Source organism: Monodelphis domestica, chromosome 4, assembly GCF_027887165.1.
Source record: "Monodelphis domestica isolate mMonDom1 chromosome 4, mMonDom1.pri, whole genome shotgun sequence".
Lineage (NCBI taxonomy): Eukaryota > Metazoa > Chordata > Mammalia > Didelphimorphia > Didelphidae > Monodelphis > Monodelphis domestica.
This window is the reverse complement of record NC_077230.1, coordinates 258,117,823-258,138,944: the sequence shown is the minus strand read 5'-3', so window position 1 is coordinate 258,138,944 and position 21,122 is coordinate 258,117,823. Positions and strand designations below refer to the sequence as shown.

Below are 21,122 nucleotides of genomic sequence, written 5' to 3'. Positions count from 1 at the left end.
ACACTGGCTCCAGAGTCAGAGGATATGGTCTCCTTACCTTCCTCTCAGGTTTACTGCCTGGGTAACCTTAATTTCTGAGGTTTCCCTTAGCTCCGCATCTATGATTTCTTACTATCTGTTATCTGAAGATTTCTTACTATATGTTATTCTTTTTTTATTTTTACTTTTTTACAAATTACATGTAATAACAAATTTCCACATAAGTTTTCCAAAGTTATGTGATCCAAATTGTCTACCTTCCTCCTTCCCTTCCAGAGCTGATAAGCAATTCAGTGTGGGTGACAAATGTATTATCATGCAAAACATATTTGCATATTGTTTATCTTTGTAAGTGAATAATCTTATAAAACCAAAATCTCAAAACATATGCCCAAATAAAGTACTGAAAAATTGTATTCTTTCATCTTCATTCTGACTCCAACAGTTCCCCCCCCCCAAGATGGATAACATTCTTTGTTATTAATTCTTCTTACTATATATTAAGAAATGATGTCACAAACTCCCTGGACCTCAGTTGTCCCATTATATTTTAATGCAGCTACTTAATCTTGGTCTCTTTGTCCCTTTTGCCATTACAGTTTCACACCCTCCCTTATGTGTCCTTGAATCAGAGAGTACTTCCAACATATAGGTTTCAGCCAATGCTTTCAGATTATCTTCATTCAGTTGGACTTCTCATTGATTACCCTCTATAGGGCTGGTGAATGCCCACAATCTTGTTTCCTTCCTGACAGCCAACACTGGAACCAAATTCTTTGGACTTAAGATGATGCCAATACCTTTGAATCATGCTGTCTTTCCTAGATACGAAATAAATGTTAATGAAGGAATTAATGCATGAGTAAGTGTTGTGCTCTGAAAATAAAACCACTGAGCTAAGATGGAAGAAAAAGAGAACCTGAGTATTGAGAACCCAACTCAATGCATGGATGCACTATACTAATTTCAGGATGTAGACAAATGAAAACACGGAAATATTCCCTTTGATTTTAACATGAGGTTGATCTGAATTTTAAGGTATTCAGAAGTGCTACACTGTTGCCCTTTTCCCTTTTATCTCACTACACACTTGTAAATGTGGTAAATTATTCAGAACTACATGCATTCTCTAGAGAATTGTTTTTATTGATGTTTTATTATGTAAATATTTAAACATTGACTTTTATAATGGGCAGCCTCCTGTACATTCTGATGGCATTTTGACAGAAACTTTGCAATATGTGTCACAAGTCAGTTTTTGCTGACAGCCCAAAGCGGAACTCCCAACAAAATGTAAATAGATGTCACTTCTCATTTGTAAGAGGCTTGAAAATTATGAATTTATAAATATTTAATAGTGATGGGTCAAACAAAATTTGCTCTACCCATTAGAGTATATGTCTATTTATGCATGGGGTTAGTGTTGAGAAGCTTTCCTTGAGACAGCATTATCCAGATTAAAAAATGAGAAACCAATGAAAATAGGTTGGCTTTCTGGGAAGCAGGTCATTGGCTAATGACCTGAGGATTGTGTTCAGAGTCCTTGTTTATACATCATTTATTCTGTTCAATGTCTGAAACAAATAAGGCTGGCATTGGTGTTAACTTTTATCCATTCTGGAACATACAGAGATATAATTCACAACCTTTTTCTATTTACCCTTTTAAATGATTTTATCAAAACTATTTTTCCCTTCATTTTGACACTAAATGGAATTTTATAGAAAGGGCTGCAAAAGGAAGTATTATATAGCAGTCAGAACACAGCATAGACACTGAATGGAAGAATAAAAGAATTCAGCAGGCAGCTGTAATTGATATTCTGATGTTCAATTAACAAGTCCTTTTCCCTGTTGAGAAAATTTAGACCTTTCCCAAGGCTATGTAAAAGGTTGACATTACTCATGTTATTTGAGGTTAGACTTTTTTGTGCATCACTTAATTAGTGAGAAAAGACTGTGTGTGAAAACACTTAATGAGTATTTTCTCCCTCCAAGATTACCTGTCTCATTTTGTCCTACAATTAGAAAAAAGGATTGACCATTGTTTGATTCCTTAAAGTGGAAGAAATCAGATCAATCGTCTGTGTAAGTGTAATACCTTTGTTATGGTTCTGCATAATAAAGCATTTCTGAACATAGAGGCATATAGATATCATTCATTCAACAGGCATTTCTGAAGCATATAATATGTACCAGTCATCATGCTAGCTGCTGATACTAAAAGAAAAAAGACACAATCTTTTTCACTCAGGTCCTTCTTTTTATTTAATATTTGAATGAGTTTAACATATTGTCTTACTTGATCTTCAAACTTAGATATTTGAAGGATATTATCTCCATTTTACAAATAAAAAAAATTGAAGCTAAGAATGTTTCTGTTATTTATCCAAAGCTGTAAGAGTTAAAGATATTCCTATAAGTCTAACTACTGATCAAATACTTTGGCCATTACCAAAGTCTCTCCTTTTTTCAACTTTTCACTATTAATGAAAAATTAGTTTAAAGGTTGAAATGATCAGAGCTACTTATAGAATGAGCTTAAATCCAGGAAGGAGACAGAGAAATAGAGAAAGAAACAACTAGAAGTAGGGAAGAAGACAAAGGAGGTGAAGAAGAAGGGAAAAGAAAAGAGAAGAGGAAAGAAGAGAGGAAGGTAAGAGAGCAGAGAGAAAAGAACAGGAGAAAAGAAAGTGAGATAGCTTTACCCAATGGGTTTCTGATGCAAGAAGATCATGCTATCTTTTTACTTCTTTCCTTTTCAGTATTTCCTATATAATTTTAAATTTCCATTTCTTTTAAAGTTTCCTAGTACTTATGGCCCATATCACACAATTTATCACTTCATCATTCTTTTATTTCACCTATAGGCTTCCAAAAGTTCAATTAAAATATATATATTTTTGAGCACCTAATGTGACAGGAACATAGGTGGTACTGGTGCTATAAGGATGAAAAATAATCTCTTATCCCAAGAGAGTTATAATCTAAATGATAATGGACTTTATATAGGGGAGATGTAGTTTGAAATTCCCAGAAGGCAGTTGGGAATGGAGCTTTGAAGAAAGACTATAATTGTATAAACACATCTGGAAGTCATCTATATAGATATGATAATTAAACCTATGGGACCTAGTTAGATTACAAAAAGAGAAAGAGCATGGAGCATAGAGTAGATGGACCAGGACAGATTTTTTGGATCTATCTATTCAAAGTAGGTGGGATATCAATTATGATTCAGAAAAAGGTGTTAGAGAATGAACAATCAGGCAGGTGTAGTAAGAAGAAAATCAGAAAAGGGCAAGGTCATTAAAAAACAGACAGAAGAAAGTATCTAGGAGGATGGCGGCATCAACCATGCCAAAAGAAACAGGTCAAGAAGGTAAAGTCTGAGAAGAGTCTATTAAATTTGGCAATCAGACAACTGTTATTGACTATAACAAAAGCAATTTAAATTGAGTGGTAGATTTGGCAGTTAGATTGCAAGGTCTTAAGACGTGAATAAGAGGTTGGGGAAAGAGGCGAAGAGTATAAATAACATTTTTAGGAGTTTGGCAGTGAAATTTTTTCTCTTCAATTTATTGCCCTCACCCCTGTGAAGATAGAGAACATGCCTTCTAATTTTCCTGCATCATCTATAGCACCCAGTTCATCATTGAGCCCATGGTAAAACTTCATTTACTGTTTATAGATTAATATGGGTTATATTTTCTTTTATTGGGAATCAATGCTATTATATTTTCTGAATTTCACTGAAATTTATGAAAAAGAAAGTCAACAATCTGGCTTAAGAAACTAGCTTCATTTAGTAAAGATTCCAGCCATAGGCTCATTAATCTCTGTATTACAAAAAAAAAAAAAAGTCATTCAGCTAAACTCTTTCATTTTATTAAAAAAATGAAATTTCAGTCTAGTTCAACATCTTATTCCAGTTTACACAGTACTTACTAAAACCAAGATTGAACTCAGGTCTTCTCACTGCAAATCCAATTATATTGCCACTCTTTAAAACCATCAGTATTTTATATATGAAGAAAGTGAAGACCAGAGACATTAAGTTACTTGTACAAAAGCATGGAGATAATAAATAGAAGGCATGGGACTTAAATCCAATTCTTCTCACTCTTAAGTCTAGAGTTTTCCAGTACAACAAATTTTGTTCACTTAAAATAGTAAATTTTTTCAAGTTAAAATTATTCAAGTTAAAAATGAATGGGGGGGGGTGGCAATCTGGGTGACTCAATGGATTAAGAGCCAGACCTAGACATGGGAGGTCCTAGGTTCAAATTTGACCTCAGACGCTTCCCAGTTCTGTGACTCTGGGCAAGTCACTTACCCCCATTGCCTAGCCCTTACCACTCTTCTGCCTTGGAACCAATACACAGTATTGATTCCAAGACAGAAAGTAAGGGTTTAAAAGAAATTAATTAGGAATTGGTCAATGATTCCAGGTGAGTCCAAATATCCTTGACTCCATTTGGAGTTTTCCAAGGTAAATAGAGGTAAGTGATTTGCACAAGGTCATACAGCTAGTGTCTGAGGCCAGATTTGAACTTGTCTTTTTGAACTTCATTTTTATTACTCCAGACCTGGTACTCTACCCATTGCTAGCTGACCCAGAATTAGGAATACTTAATGAAATTGTGAGAAAAAAATGCAGAATTTCTCATAAGCAGAAAAGGAAATTGTTAAGAAACAGGGAAAAAAAGCCAACAATGATGAACATAATTTACAATTACTTAACTGCTTTATCTTTTGTCTTGTATGGATACAAATAATAATTAAGACAGCAGGCAGACAGGCAAAACAGGCTCTCATGAATGTCTACAAGTTTAACAACACATTAAGAAGCAGTGTGTTAAAGCATTAATTTTCTTAACTGGACTACGCTTTTATGAATAATGATCTTGATCATTAATTTGAATGCTGACTTAAATAGAAATGATTAGTTAAATAGAAATTAGGAAAGGCTCTTCCCTCCAAGTTTTTCTCTTGAAAAGTAAATAAATAAATTGTCTACTTGGATGAACTTAGTTTTATGAGTTTCGACTATTTCATGAAATGGTAAGGAATTTGGTTCCTGATTTAAAAACTGGAAACGTGTCAAATTATTTAATATTTAAAACTGATTCCCCAATTGTAGAAAGTGTGGCATGAAAGAAAAAATATTGAGGAGTAAGAGGACCTGGATTCAAATCCCACCTCTGTTGCCACCATTTTGATGTAGGCCTTCATCACCTCAAACCTGTACTAATATAATACCTTTCTGATTTTCTCAACCTCTTTAACTCATTCGTTCCACTCTGGGTCCTATTCCTGACTGGATTTTCTCTTCACTGAACCACAGTTTTCTTCTCACCCTGTAACTTTATCTCACCATTGAGACTTTCTACTTTCAAAAACCACTCCACTCACATGGAATCTCCATTTTAAGGAAAATACTTATGCCATTTTGGTTGCTACCTTTATTACTTCCTAGGGACCTGCTTCTACTTCTATAGGCTTTTTCCATTGATCTTCCAGCCTACCTCCAGCTTCACTTAATATTATTTTCTACTATTTAAATATAAGCTCTGTCAGGGAACTTGATGTCCTTCTTTTTGTTTATATTTCAATTCCCAGCTCTTAGCACAGTGCCTGGCACATAGCACATAGCACATACAATACACAGCACAAAAATGCATGTTGACTTGGTGAATGATCTCCCAATATGAAATTTCTATCCACTCCAGTCACTCATCTACCAAAGTAATCTTCTATAGCCTACATCTGACCATGTCAAATCTTATCACCCTCCCCAAATTCCCCATGCTCACCCAATATTTGATAAACTTTAGTCTCTCTTTCCAGGATCAAATATAAAATCTTTTATTTGACTTAGAAAGGTCTACAAAACCTTATCCTTTCTAGTGTTTCAGTTTTCTTACACTTTATTTCCTTTTATGTACTCTGTGATCAATGATTCTGATCCACTTGTTCTTCTCACTGATCTATCTATTTAATTCAGGAATTTTTACCAATTATCTCTAATGCCTCTTTCTCTCCATCTTTTCCTTCTGGCAACCCTGATTCTAATTTACTCCAAGTATCAACTAAAATTCAAAAAGTCTTTCTCAATCCCCTTTAAAGCAGGTATTTTCCAGCTATGATTGTCTCCATTTAATTACATATACTCCTGTGCATGCCTGGGACAGTGCACACACACACACACACACACACACACAAATCTTGTTTTTTACTTTGTCATGAAGGAAGAGATAATTACCATTTATATGCCTATTATATCCAAAAAGTAAAATATCCTAATAAATAAAACATGAAATTGAAATGTTAAACAATCTAACATCAAAATTCAAGTAACCAGAAAGGAACTAACAAAGGAGAAAAAAACCAAACAGACTTTGTAAAAAATTCTTATTCCAGAAAAATATACAGATGATTTTTATCCAATATTTAGAGTAATTAATGCCTATATTTTAAGAATTACTCTCAATGATTGACCAAAAAAGCACTCTATAATTTTTTCTATTGGATAAAAGTACAATGCAATATAATATAATAAATATTTATTTAGCACCTTCTATGTGCCAGATTCTATGTTCAGTACTAGGGATAAAAATAAGAGAAAAAAAAAGATTAGTAGTTGCCTTTAAATTGCTTACAACATAATGGAGCTAAATCTACAAAAGGAAGCTGAAATGGAGTGAAGGGACCTAGCTGGTTGTGGGGCATGATGCTCAGTGGAGTTGAAATCAAGCAGAGGTGCTGATGAAAAATGGAGAGAAACATGGAAAGACTCAATTTCTACAAAAAATGTGGGGTTAAATTTATTACTCCATCCTATATCCCTCCAATTAGAATGGAAAGATAATAGTAAATATGAGTCTGATAGCTGTGCAAAATACAAATAAAATAGAAAAAGATAATTTTATTGCATTATTATTAAAAACAGTTAAGACCAAAAATTTAATTCTACCTTTAATACTAGTATAGCTATTAGGTACACTAATTATTCATTGATCAAGTTCAATTTATATCAAGTATATAGAGATAGTTTAATGTTCTAAAATTATTAAAATAATATCAAAATGAAAACACAGTGCTATTTGATTATATTGCCAGATACATAAAATTCTTAAATAAAATGTTTTGATAAAATAGTACTCATTTGTAATTGATAGTCTTTAAAGTAGAGACTTAGTAGAGCCTTTCTGCATGTTAACATTTTAAATAGTCAATATTACTTGTAATTAATAAATGAGAAGCTATCTTGATAAAATGAAGAGTAAAGTTATGATCTTCACCCCCCACACACAATTATCTGACATATTTCTAGAAATCCTATGAATAATATAAAATAGAAATAATGAGGTTGAATGAGTAAAGAGGGAACAAAATAATTCTTGTTTTCAGATGACATGATGATTTCAACAGAAAACCTCAGACAACCATCTATTAAACCCTTTAAGACAATAGTTTTAGTAAAATACAAGCGAAATGCACAAGGACCATCAACATATCTATATAGCATTAAGAAAAATAAGAAACAAATGATAAAGAAATCTAATTCTAACTAAATTCAAATAATGAAAAATAACTTCAAGTCAATTCACCAAAACACATTATTTTCAAAAATTCTGTTTAATAACAGTATAGTATTAAATGAAGGCAAATATTTATTATGATTTTTGACTTTTTAAACATTATTTTATTTGGTTATTTACAAACATTATTCACTGGAAACAGTGATCATTATCTTTTCCTCCCTCCCCCCCCCGCCGCCCCCTGTCACCACTTCTCCCATAGCCAACACACAATTCCACTGGGTTTCACATGTGTTCTTGGTTCGAATCCATTTCCATATTGTTGGTATTTGCACTAGAATGTTCATTTAGAGTCTCTCCTCAGTCATTTCCTCTCAGCCCCTGTAGTCAAGCGGTTGCTTTTCATTGGTGTTTTTACTCCCACAGTTTATCCTCTGCTTGTGGATAGTGTTTTTTAGATCCCTGCAGATTGTTCAGAGACATTGCATTGTCCCTAATGGAGGAGTCCATTACCTGGGATTGTACCACAGTGTATCAGTCTCTGTGTACAATGTTCTCCTAGTTCTGCTCCTTTCGCTCTTCATCACTTCCTGGAGGTTGTTCCAGTCTCCGTGGAATTCCTCCACTTTATTATTCCTTTTAGCACAATAGTATTCCATCACCAACATATACCACAATTTGTTCAGCCATTCCCCAGTTGAAGGGTATCCTCTCAGTTTCCAATTTTTTGCCACCACAAAGAGCCCAGCTATGAATATTCTTGTACAGATCTTTATCCTTATTATCTCTTTGGGGTACAAACCCAGCAGTACTATGGCTGGATCAAAGGGCAGACAGTCTTTTATCGCCCTTTGGGCATAGTTCCAAATTGCCCTCCAGAATGGTTGAATCAATTCACAACTCCACCAGCAATGAATTAGTGTCCCTACTTTGACACATTCCCTCCAGCATTCATTACTTTCCATAGCTGTCATGTTAGCCAATCTGCTAGTAGTGAGGTGATACCTCAGAGTTGTTTTGATTTGCATCTCTCTGATTATAAGAGATGTAGAGCACTTTTTCATGTGCTTATTAATAGTTTTGATTTCTTTGGCTGAGAACTGCTTGTTCATGTCCCTTGCCCATTTATTAATTGGAGAATAGCTTGATTTTTTATACAATTGATTTAGCTCTTTGTAAATTTGAGTAATTAAACCTTTGTCAGAGGTTTTTATGAAGATTGCTTCCCAATTTGTTGCTTTCCTTCTGATTTTAGTTATATTGGTTTTGTTTGTACAAAAGCTTTTTAATTTGATGTAGTTGAAATTATTTATTTTACATTTTGTGACTCTTTCTATGTCTTGCTTGGTTTTAAAGTCTTTCCCTTCCCAAAGGTCTGACATATATGCTATTCTGTGTTTACCCAATTTACTTATAGTTTCCTTCTTTATGTTCATGTCAGTCACCCATTTTGAATTTATCTTGGTGTAGGGTGTGAGGTGTTGATATATTCCTAGTCTCTCCCACACTGTCTTCCAATTTTCCCAGCAGGTTTTATCGAATAGTGGATTTTTGTCCCAAAAGCTGGGATCTCTGGGTTTATCATATATTGTCTTGCTGATGTCACTTGCCCCAGTTCTATTCCACTGATCTTCCTTTCTGTCTCTTAGCCAGTACCAAATTGTTTTGAAGACTGCTGCTTTGTAATATAGTTTGAGATCTGGGACTGCAAGGCCCCCTTCCTTTGTATTTTTTTCCCTTATTTCCCTGGATATCCTTGATTCTTTGTTATTCCAAATGAACTTTTTTATGGTTCTTTCTAAATCAGTAATGAAATTTTTTGGAAGGTCTATGGGTATGGCAATAAATAGATAAGTTTGGGTAGGATGGTCATTTTTACTATATTGACTTGTCCTACTCATGAGCAGTTAATGTTTCTCCAATTGCTCAAGTCTAGTTTTAGTTGTGTGGAGAGTGTTTTGTAGTTGTGTTCATATAGTTCCTGTGTTTGTCTCGGGGGATAGATTCCTAAGTATTTTATTTTGTCTAAGGTGATTTTGAATGGGATTTCTCTTTCTAGTTTTTGCTGCTGAACTATGTTGGAGATGTATAGAAATGCTGATGACTTATGCGGGTTTATTTTGTATCCTGCAACTTTTCTAAATTTGTTGATTATTTCAATAAGCTTTTTGGTTGAATCTCTAGGATTCTTTAAGTCGACCATCATGTCATCTGCAAAGAGTGATAGCTTAGTCTCCTCCTTGCCTATTTTGATGCCTTCAATTTCTTTTTCTTCTCTAATTGCTACTGCTAGTGTTTCTAGTACAATGTCAAATAGTAGAGGGGATAATGGGCATCCTTGTTTCACTCCTGATCTTATTGGGAATGCATCTAGTTTATCCCCATTGCAGATGATATTAGCTGCTGGTTTTAGATATATACTGTTTATTATTTTTAGGAATGACCCTCCTATTCCTATGCTTTCTAGTGTTTTCAATAGGAATGGACGTTGTATTTTATCAAATGCTTTTTATGCATCTATTGAAATAATCATGTGATTTTTGTTGGTTTGCTTGTTGATATGGTCAATTTTGTGGATAGTTTTCCTAATATTAAGCCAGCCCTCCATCCCTGGTATGAATCCTACTTGATCATGGTGGATGACCTTTCTGATCACTTGCTGGAGTCTTTTTGCTAGTATCCTATTTAAGATTTTTTTCATCTATATTCATTTGGGAGATTGATCTATAATTTTCTTTCTCTGTTTTTGATCTGCCTGGTTTTGGAATCAGTACCATGTTTGTGTCATAAAAGGAGTTTGGTAGAATTCCCTCTTTGCTTATTATGTCAAATAGTTTGTATAGTATTGGGATTAACTGTTCTCTGAATGTTTGATAGAATTCACTTGTGAATCCATCGGGCCCTGGAGATTTTTTCTTAGGGAGTTCTTTTATAGCCTGTTGGATTTCATTTTCAGATCTGGGATTATTTAAGAATTCTATTTCTTCCTCTGTTAGTCTAGGCAGTTTTTATTTTTGTATATATCATCCATATCGCCTAGATTGCTGTATTTATTGCCATATAATTGGGCAAAGTAATTTTTAATGATTGCCTTGATTTCCTATTCATTGGAGGTGATGTCCCTCTTTTCATCTTTGATGCTATTAATTTGCTTTTCTTCTTTCCTTTTTTTAATTAGATTGACCAGTTCTTTGTCTATTTTGTTTGTTTTTTCAAAGTACCAGCTTCTAGTCTTATTTATTAAATCAATAGTTCTATCACTTTCTATTTTTTTAATTTCTCCCTTAATTTTTAGGATTTCTAGTTTGGTTTTCTGCTGGGGGGTTTTACTTTTATTGCTTTTGAGTTTTTTTTATTTGCATTTCTAATTGATTGATTTCTGCTCTCCCTAGTTTGTTAATGTATGCACTCAGGGATATGAATTTACCTCTGATTATTGCTTTGGCTGCATCCCAAAAGGTTTGAAAGGATGTCTCGCCATTGTCATTTTCCTCGGTGAAATTATTAATTGTTTCTGTGATTTCTTCTATAACTAAATGATTTTGGAGTATCATATTGTTTAATTTCCAATTAATTTTTGATTTGGTTTTCCACATACCATTACTGATCATTATTTTATTGCCTTGTGATCTGAAAAGGCTGCATTTATTATTTCTGCTTTTGTGCATTTGTATGCCATGTTTCTGTGACCTAGTGTATGGTCAATCTTTGTGAATGTGCCATGTGGTACTGAGAAGAAGGTGTATTCCTTTTTGTCTCTATTTATTTTTCTCCATATGTCTATTAACTCTAATTTTTCTAAGATTTCATTCACTTCTTTTACCTCTTTCTTATTTATTTTTTGATTTGATTTATCTAAATTTGATAATGGTTGGTTTAAGTCTCCCACTAATATGGTTTTACTGTCTATTTCTTCCTTCAATTCTCCTAGTTTCTCCATTAGAAATTTGGGTGCTATATTATTTGGTGCATATATGTTGATTAGTGATATTTCCTCATTATCTAAAGTCCCTTTTAACAAAATATAATAACCTTCCCTATCCCTTTTGATCAGGTCTATTTTTGCTTTGGCTTTATCAGATATCATGATTGCCACTCCTGCCTTCTTTCTGTCACTTGAGGCCCAGAAGGTCTTACTCCATCCTTTAATTCTGACCTTGTGGGTGTCTACCCGCCTCATGTGTGTTTCTTGGAGACAACATATGGTAGGGTTTTGGTTTCTAATCCATTCTTCTATTTGTTTACGTTTTATGGGTGAGTTCATCCCATTCACGTTCAATGTTATGACTGTCACTTGTGGACTCCCTGGCATTTTGATATCCTTCCCTAATTCTAACCTTTCTTCTTTAGCTCTAACCTTTTAATCCAGTGATTTACTTTAAATCAGTCCCCCTTGTCCCCTCCCTTGATATGTTTCCCTTTCTAGCCCCTCCCTTTTTGTTCCCTCCCCCTCCCCCCTTTCCTTCCCTCCAATTTTGTTTCCCCCCCCCCAATTCCCCCCTGGGTTTTCCCTTCTCCCTATTCTTGTTGGGTAAGATAGAATTCAAGATCCCAATGGATCTGGATGTTCTTCCCTCTCAGAGCTGATTTCCCTGAGAGTAAGGTTTAAATAAAAACCCTCTTCCTCTCCTTCTTATAGGAGTTTTCTTCCCCTCCCCTTCCCGTGTGAATCTTTGTGTGAGAAAGATTATTCTATTTGATTTTTCTTTTCCCCCCTATCTACAGATTACATTTTCCATATAGTAATATATATATAGATTGATATAAATGTAGTCCTTATAGAAGAGAGTTTGAATAAATTAAAAGATAACAATATTCTCCTTTTCCCTTTCCATCATATTTACCTTTTCAGATATTCCATGCTCTTTGTTTTTCGATATCGAACTTTCCACAGAGCTCTGTGGAAAAAGTTGGAAATCTATTTTGTTGAATGCCCATACTTTCCTTTGGAAGTATATAGTCAGTTTTGCTGGATAGCTGATTCTTGGTTGAAGACCCAGCTCTCTTGCCTTTCTGAAAATCATGTTCCATGCCTTACGATCATTCAGAGTGGAACTTGCAAGGTCCTGTGTGACCCTGATTGGCATTCCTTTATATCTACATTGTCTTTTTCTGTCTTCTTGCAGGAATTTTTCTTTTGCTTGAAAGCTTTGGAATTTGGCAATTACATTCCTGGGAGTTGTCCTTTGGGGATTTAGTGTAGAGGGTGTTCTGTGAGCTCTTTCAGTGCTGTATTGTCCCCTTGTTCTAGAATCTCTGGGCAATTTTCTTTGATTCTATCTTGTATTATAATGTCGAGTTTGCTGTTTATTTCTGGATTTTCTGGTAGTCCAATTATTCTTAAATTATCTCTTCTTCCTCTATTTTCCAAGTCTGCCACCTTGTCAGTGAGATATTTTGTGTTCTCTTCTAATTTCTTGATCTTTTGGCTTTGCTTTATTGATTCTTGCTCTTTTATATGCTCGTTGTCTTCCAGTTGCCTAATTCTGACCATTAAAGCCTGGTTTTCCTTTTCAGTTTGGTCAAACCGGTTTTGTAGTTGCGTGAAATTCTTTTGCATTAATTCCCACTTTTCCTGCCAGAAGGCTTCCATCTTTTTGATCATTTTCGATTCAAATTCTTCAAAAGTTTGTGGAGAGTTTCCATTTCCTTTGGAAGGTTTCAGCGCATTTGCTTGTGTTTCCTCTTCTATCTCCTCTGTATTTTGTATTTTTGTTCCATAAAATGTGTCCAAAGTTGCCCCCTTCTTGTTTTTCCTATTGTTTTGAGGCTTTTTTGCTTCTGTGCTCTTTTCCATCCCTATCTAAGTGAGTGGAGCTGGCTCTTCTGTTATCTGTCTGGTGTTCAGTGGCTTTAGCCCCAGGCCAATTGTCTGTCTTCCCCAGGAAACCTGGAATTGTTGGTGTTTCGGTGTTACTACCCTCCTCAGTTCCCTCCCAATGCTTCTCTGTTGCCCTACTTCTATGCTCTGCACCTGGCTTAACACTCTCAGATATATTTCAATGCCTTTGCTGGCCAGAGGAGCCTGTACTCTGAGGGGGAGGGGCCATGGCTTCCCAGAGCTCCAAGGGCTGGTGATAGGATTAACCTCAGACTCAGTATGCCCTGAGGCAGGGACCATCCCTGAGACTCAGATGGAAGGATCTGGTCAGGGGGCTACAGGCTCCCCCTGTCTCTCTCTGTTTCCCTGCTGTCTGGGTGTCCCCACAACTGGGTCAGGTTGTTTCAGGATGTGGCCTTCACCTCCAAGGCCCTTTTGCCAGCCCTGAGGGTTACTGTTGTTTCAGATGACCCTGTACTCTGAGGGGGAGGGCAAAGGCAAATATTTAGAGAAATATCAATGACTTATTTGATGACAAATAAATATGATAAGAATACTTACAGAGTTAGTAATATGTCAATTAGATTAAAAAGTTTGACTACTTTATAATAAAAAAAAACAAGGACAAACTATCTGATAGTGAAAAAAAGGCTAGATGAACAAGGGAAATAATGGGGGGGGGGGTAAAAATAAAAGGAAAATTAAACCTCCAAACTTCAAATTATATTATAACTCAATATTTGTTGTTATCCAAAAATATGATAAGGTAGATCACATAATAAAGTATCAGAAGCAACTGAAATCAGCAACCAAATATTTGTTAAGTCTAAGAACATAAAATTCTTGGAAACATTTTATATCTTCTGGGAAAATTGGAAAGAAGCTTGTCAAAAAAATAGTATAGCCTATGAAGTGATCTATCCATTCTGGAGAGCAATTTGGAAATATGTGTAAAGGGCTATAAAAATGAGCATACATTGTGATCCAGCAACACCACTATTATGTCTGTATTCCAATGAAATAAAAAAGAACAAGCAAAAATATGTATTAACCTATTTATAGCAGCTCTTTTGGTTTTTGTTGTGGTAAAGATTTGAAATCCCGGGGATATCCATCAATTGAGGAATGGTTTAATACACTGTGATATATGATTATGATGGAATTCTATTTTATTATGGAAATTATTAGCAAGATACTTTCAGAAAAACCTGTAAAGTCTTAAATGAAATTGCACAAAGTAAAATGAACAGAACCAGAATAGTATACCCAATAGCCACAATATTGTATTATAATCAACTGTGAAAGACTTAACTGTGCTCAGCAATATGATGATCAAGATAATCGCATAGTACTTTATGGTGAAATAGCCTATCCACCTCTAGAGAAAGTGAAACTGACAAAGTTTGAATGTAGATTTAAGCATATGTTGTTGTTCTTTTACTTTATTTTTCTGGTTTGTTTTCTTTTACATGACCAATTTAGAAATATATTTTGCCTGACGTCATATGTGTAACCTATTTTAAATTGCTTACTTTTTTAATGATGAGGGTTCAGAAGTATTGAAGGAGAAAATCTGGAATTCAAAATTTTGGAAAAAAACATTTTTTAAAAGTAATTGGAAAAAATAAAATATTTTAAAAATAAATGAGAGACTTCCTGGGGTGTGGAATTTTTAAATATTCTCAGATCTTTTCAGTATTCTGATCAGTTTTGCTGATTTTTCTCCTTCTTTTTTCCTTTAAAATGATATTTATTATATGAGAGGGCTCACTGTGAGGGGAAGAGATACAAATAGAAATTTTGTTAATATATAAAATAATTTTTAAAAAATGAAAATAATCTCCCCAAAATGAATGTATCTGAATACCTTATCTAAGTATCTAAGATTATTTAAGCAAAATAATTAGAGAAAAATTTATGAGATTCCTCTCACATCTGTGTAGTATAAAATGTTTAATTAAAAGATGGACAAAGGAGATAATAAAAGAAAAACAATAATTTCAACTATATAAAATTTTAAAAAGATTTTACATGAGCAGAATCTATTCAACTACAATAGAAAGTCCCTATTATTTGTTTTAAGCATGTCAAATATCTCTTATAAAAGTCTGATATCCAATACATAAAATATTACACAAATATGTAAGACTAAAAGCCAATCAATAAGTGTTTTATATTGTGAGCAAATATTTCTTAAAATAATTATAATTAACAGCCATATATTTGTGCACCTAATGAATATTAAAACAAACTTGGACTCTTCAATATTTAATTGGTGGTCACCAGGGATTTAATTTCTAAATCCCAAAATGAATTACTAAAGTAAAATATAATTTATGGTAGTTTATTTACAATAGAGGGAAGATATTAAGGAAGAGAGAAAAGGGAGAAAGGAGAGAGAGAGAGAGAGAGAGAGAGAGAGAGAGAGAGAGAGAGAGAGCGAGAGCGACCTCTGGCTTCTTCAGAGCCAGGTAGAAGTTCTAAGCCCCAGCTAGGAGAAAGGAATCTCAAGAGGATGGGCCTTTCTAGGAGGTGCACAACTCCAGAAAGGGCAAGGAAACTAAGTCAGCCATTCACTCACCAGGTGACCCTGTAAAAGGAAAGCAGTCTGAGGTCTCCTGCAGAAGCTCCTTCAGGGGTCCAGTTCCACAGCCAAATGTCTTCACTACAAGTCTGAGTATCTGTCTTCCAGTCTTTCCTCACGTGTCTATCTTCCAGTACAGCTTCGTGTGACTGATTCTTCCAGTCCAACTCTGACTGACTGAATGATCCTTCAAATGATCTGTGTGCCTCTGTTTCCTCTATTTAAAGATCTTTTTCTCTTATATCACCTCCCCTAAATTTTGCATCTACCAATCACAGCAGATGTTCCTCTCCAAGACTGCCCACTCATTCACACATGGGTCACAGACTTCCCACTCAATGAATGAAATGGATGTTCACACCTTTTTGTGGTTATTTTGTACTTTTTTGTAGTTAGTTCACACCTTCTTGTGGTTAAAATGTATAGATCTACTTTAAATACCATGTTAATACTTTTGGGGATCAAAATCTAAAAATAGACCCGGGATTAACATTTTATCTTCACTATCAAGGAAGAGCTAAGTACCTTCATTGTTACAAATCAGGAGATAGCCAAATCCAATCTTAACAGATGACAGGAGAGAAAATAGTCATTGTTGAAGGAGCAATAGGAGGGAAGAAATGCCAATAAAGTATTGGTGGAGTTGTCAGTCTAATCATTCTGTTAAAGAGTTTGGAATTCTATGTAAAACATATATGAAATGTCCATATCCTTTGATTCAGAGATTGCCCTATTGGGAATATACCCTAAAGAACTTAAGGACAAAAATAAAATCTTAGATGCCAAAATACTTATTGAAGCATTTTTCAGAGATAGCAAAGAAATGCAATCAAAGAATAAGCTATTTGATTGGAAAATGAACAAAAATAATGTGTGTATGTATTAAGATATTATTTTACCACATGCAACAATAAAATATTACCAGAAAAAAATTGGAAGTTTTTGATGAACTTATAGAGAATTAAATAAATGGGACCAAGAAAATATAAGGTATGTTAAGAATGTAAACAGAAGGAATAATAAAATGAAACTGGTTCCTATGCAATTATAATGAGCAAGACTGGTCCAGGGGAAGAAATGAATACTTTATCTCCCACCTTCAAAAGGTAGGAACTATGGATGGGGCATATTGCATATACTGTCATAAGTGGTCAGCAGGTTTTGCTTGCCTTTTTTTCTTTGTTCTAAGGGAAAATTCACTGGATAGGGAAAAGGTGTATGGTATATTCACATATTCACAAATGGGTCACATATTCACATAGCACAAAAAAAATGAGAAAAAGGCATTATTGGTCAGTATCTTTGGTTCCCAGATTCTACAAAATGAAAACAGATATGAAAAAAGGAAAATTAAATGCAACGATATTAAAAACATTAAATGACAGTTAATATCTCGTCATTAAAAGACTTTTTAAAAACATTTATATAATGGTGTGCACTATTTTTCAACTTGTTCAATATTAGCATAAACTAATTATTTTTCAATAAATATGGTCCACTTGAATTATATTGCCATTCTCAACATGGTACCCTAGTAATTTGAACATAGAAAACAGGTAACTAATTACAGAATGTAATTAATACTGAGAAACAGTTTCTCTAATGTTAAAATTATATGTTATTGAAAAAAATCATGGAAAATGTATAGCAAGTGGTATTTATATGTAGGTCTTTTTATAAATTGGCATTCATAAAATTCTGCCTAGGAGATTAAGCATTCAGACAGAAAGAAATGTATAGAGAAGCTTAGAACCTGTTGTTATCATTCCTTAACCTCACAACTGACAGTAAGCCTGAGTCTGTATCTACAATAATAAATGTATCATTTGACAGTTAGGATCAGATCAATAATCCATTGAGAAGGGATACTATATAGCAAAAGATCTCTGATTTTGTGACGTGTAAGATACTTCTCTTAAATTCTTTTGTGTGTAAGTTTTATGTCTTTGGGTCAATCCATTTGGGATAAGCCCAAGAGTGAGATATCTCATCCCTGTTAATCCAAGAGAATGAAAACCTTTGTGTCTGTTGCAGAGTTCAATATTTGGAGAGGTAGTAGATTTTTGGGGTTGTCAACCAATGATTAAAATGTATCTCAGAGTGATCTAAAACAAGACTCTTGTTTGAGCTGATATCCTGGAAAGAAAGTATCCCCATATTGTTACGTATCCATAGTGAACTACAATGGGAAGAATCTATATTTATTCAATTGGAGGAGGAAAATTAACCTTATAGATAAAAGAGAATTTATTAGCTCTTGAAGAATAATGATGATGGAAATTTAACTGAAGAGGGTTGCATACAGAATAGCCCACAATAGTGATATTCCTGCCTAATGTGGTGAACTGGCCACTGGGGTACCCTTTTATTCATAGGAAGTGAGTTTAGTATTTAGTTTTAATTGCAATAATCAGCAACAATGCATGACTTCTAATGGGACAACACTAAAATCAATTCATCAAGATACCATATACAAGTTGTACAATGATGCTTAGGCATAAGGGATACTAATGAGTGCAATAGATTATCTTATGCCAACTTAGCCCATGAAATTAACTTAAGTCTGAACTTGGCAAACACACTTCAGAAAATTAAAGGCAATAAATGAGCAGATTCTGAATCCTACAGAACAATGTGTCATCTGATGTACAAAATATAGTGTTTTATGAAGCCACACCATTTAAGATTAATTTTTCCTGTTTCTTCATTTTTCTCTAGATTCCTTCAAGGTTCAGCTCATATCTTGTCCTTTAGAGGGTCTTTCCTAATTCATGCAGTTATTCGTGATTATTTGTTCCCATCTCTGTGTATTTTCTATCTATCCTATCATTTTTGAACATTGCCCTTTCAGATGTCTAATCTTAATATTTGTATTCTAAAGTGTAGCATTATAATAGTAAATCTGTCATTTAGTCAATTAGCATTTATTAAGCATCTACTATGTGCCAGACACTCTGCTAAGTGCTGAGGATACAAAGACAGACAAAAGGAAATTCCTGCTTTTTTTTAATTTTATTTTCTTTTAATATTTATTTATTCTAAAGTATTTTCCCATGGTTACACAATTCATATTCTCTCCCTTCTCTTTTCCCTCCTGTGTCCTGGAGGTAACAAGCAATTCCACTGGGTTATACATGTATTATTGCTCAACACCTATTTTCATATTTTTCATTTTTTGTAATAGAGTAATATTTTAAAACCAAACCCCCAAATCATATGCCCATATAAACAAGTAATAAATCATATGTTTTTCTTCTGCATTTCTATTCCCACAATTCTTTCTCTTGATTTGGATGGCTTTCTTCCTCATAAGTCCCTTGGGATTGTTCTGGATCATTGTATTGCTTTTAGAAGCAAAGTCTATCACATTTGATCATCCCCAAATTTTTCAGATACTGTGTACAATGTTCTCCTAGTTCTGCTCATTTCACTATGCATCAGTTCATGGATATCTTTCCAGGTCATATAGAAACCTAGTAGTTCATTATTCCTTGTAGCACAATAGTATTCTGTCATCATCATATACCATAGCCATTCCCCAATTGAGGGACACCCCCACATTTTCTAATTTTTTGCTATTACAAAGAATGTGGCTATTAATATTTTTGTACAACCATTTATTATTATGTCTTTGGCATACAAACCTAATAGTAGTGTTGCTGGAACAAAGGACATGCATTTTAATGCCCTTTGGGCATAATTCCAAATTGTCTTCCAGAATGGTTGGATCAATTCACAACTCCACCAGGAATGCCACCAGGAGTGCACTAGTGTTCCAATTTTTCCACATCCCCTCCAACATTTATTATTTTCCTTTACTTTCACATATTGGCCAGTCTGCTAGATATGAGGTGATTCCTCAGATTTGAATCAGGAGGGATTTGGAACACTTTTTCATATGATTATTAATAATTTTGATTTCTTCATCTGAAAATGACCTATTTATATCCTTTGGACATTTGTCAATTGGAGAATGACTTGATTTCTTATAAAATTTACTTAGTTCCTTATATATTTGGTAAATTAGTCCTTTGTCAGATAATTTTGTTATAATTTCCCCCAGTTTGTTGCTTTCCTTCTAATTTTATTTGCATTGGTTTTGCTTCTACACAATTCCTGCTTTCAAGGAACATGGAGTCTAATAATGGAGACAACATGCAAACAACCATCTACAAATAAAATATAGAAGAGATAAATGGATAAATAGTCTTAAAGGAAAGACACTAAGCTTAGGAAGGTCTAGAAAAGACTTCCTACATCAGGTAAAATGTCAGCTAAGTCTTGAGGGAAGCCAGGAAGCTGATATGAGAAGAACTAGAGTATTTTAGTCATGAATGACAGCAAATGAAAAGTCAGTTAGAAGATGAAATATCCTTGGATCACAGAGTAAAAGGAGGACAGTAAGGAGGAGGAAGCCTAGATTTATTGACAAATTGATTCCGTGGATTTATTTATGCCAAGTTTTATTTCTGATGTCTTTGGTTTCCTCGTATAAAAGAATTATGTTACCTGTAGAAACTAATCTGGTGAGTTCAGAGACAAGGAATCATAAACCAAAGAATCTGGAAAATAACATAGTGAAAAAACATAGATTTTTAAAATAATGGTCATGAATAGGTAGCTAGAGGGAGAGAAGTAAGAAGTAAGCCTCAAAACATCTTTTCTGTAGAAGTAAAAAAAAATCTTTTATTCTTGTCACTCATCCCACATCTGCTAGAAGCCTGAACTTCCTTTAAATGGATAACACAGTCTTTTATTTTTCAATTATTCAGTTAGTCAATAAATATTTATTAAGGACCTACTCTGTTCCAGGCACTGTAGTAAGTGCTGGAAATACAAATATGAATAAAAACAGATACTTCTTCTTTGCCCTTAAGAAGCTTACAGTCGAAAAGGAAGATAACACACAAAAAGAAACAAAAAAGTGACAGAGATATACGGTGTGGTACAGAAGGAAGTACATGTCAGAGAAATCTGATGATCTTGGTAATGAGTTTTTTTTTGTTTTTTTTGGTAGAAGGAAGAGATGTTATAGAGTAGCAGAGAAGTCCCCAAACAGTGTATCTGTTGGATAATGGTGACATTTTACATAGATCTTAAAAAAAAAAAAAGAAATATTTGGCTAAACTTGTATTCACTACAGTGCCTCAACAGATTTTAGATGTAATAAATGTAAGCATTCAGTTCCATAATTC

At 34.1% G+C, this 21,122-nt stretch overlaps 1 protein-coding gene across 1 annotated transcript in view; it reads left to right on the top strand.

Annotated features, from left to right (window-relative positions):
• The window catches only part of CNTN5 (contactin 5), a 1,793,707-nt gene that overhangs the window by 633,197 nt on the left and 1,139,388 nt on the right, over positions 1-21,122 (top strand). The gene's annotated exons all lie outside the window — the stretch shown is intronic.